The sequence below is a fragment of the Octopus bimaculoides genome, chromosome 12 (assembly GCF_001194135.2).
Source record: "Octopus bimaculoides isolate UCB-OBI-ISO-001 chromosome 12, ASM119413v2, whole genome shotgun sequence".
Classification (NCBI taxonomy): Eukaryota; Metazoa; Mollusca; class Cephalopoda; order Octopoda; family Octopodidae; genus Octopus; species Octopus bimaculoides.
The window spans coordinates 61,318,292-61,319,194 of NC_068992.1; the positions used below are offsets into that span (position 1 = coordinate 61,318,292).

At 44.6% G+C, this 903-nt stretch overlaps 1 protein-coding gene across 1 annotated transcript in view; it reads left to right on the forward strand.

The window, feature by feature from the left end:
* The window catches only part of LOC106873227 (solute carrier family 22 member 6-A), a 32,872-nt gene that overhangs the window by 14,370 nt on the left and 17,599 nt on the right, over positions 1-903 (forward strand). The window lies entirely within an intron of this gene.

Consider the following 903-nt stretch of genomic DNA (forward strand, 5'->3'; position numbering starts at 1 on the left):
AGACAACTGGTTGTTTGTATGGGACAACCTGCTGAGGGCCACTGACCAGATCTGTGGATGGTGCAAAGTCCCCTCTCGACCCAAAATAATGTGGTGGTGGAACAATATTGTTGACAGGGCTATTAGACAAAAGAAACAGGCTTGGAAGGACTGGAAGAATGGTGGTAGCAGGGAATTGTATCAGACTGCCAGAAGGGAAGCTAGGCGACAGGTTTATTTAGCCAGAGGGGAAGCAGATAAGAAAAAATTTGCCAATGTTCTGCGCCATGAGGACCAAAGACTTGAAGTATTTTGTGTTGCATGACAGTGTGTGAGAGAGAATCATGATGTCGTGGGAGAGAAATGTGTTCGCATGGATGATGGTAGACTTGCACTAAACGAGGATGCAAAGAGAGAGGTTTGAAGATGCCACTACGAAAGATTGCTCAATAAAGAGAATGAATGGGAGAAAGATAGTCTGCTCTGCCGTTTGTCGACCAGCTATCTGAGTTGACAGTACCATGGTAGATAAAGCAATTAAGAGTATGAAGACAGGGAAGGCCGCTGGCCCACCAGGAATCACTGCAGAGATGCTCAAAATATCTGGCAGTGTTGGGTATAGCCTAGTCACCTGTATTGTTAACCAGGTGATACACGAAGGAGTCATACCCAATGACTGGTGTAGCAGCAACATTGTCAACTGCTATAAAGGTAAAGGTGACACTTTAGATACAAATAATTACAGAGGTATCAAGTTGTTAGATCAGGTAATGAAAGTCACGGAGAGGGTCATAGCCCAACTAATTAGGGAGCGAGTCAGTTTAGATGAGATGCAGTTTGGGTTCGTACCTGGGAAAAGCACCACCGATGCTATATTTTTGGTAAGACAGCTTCAGGAGAAATACCTAGCCAAGGATAAACCTC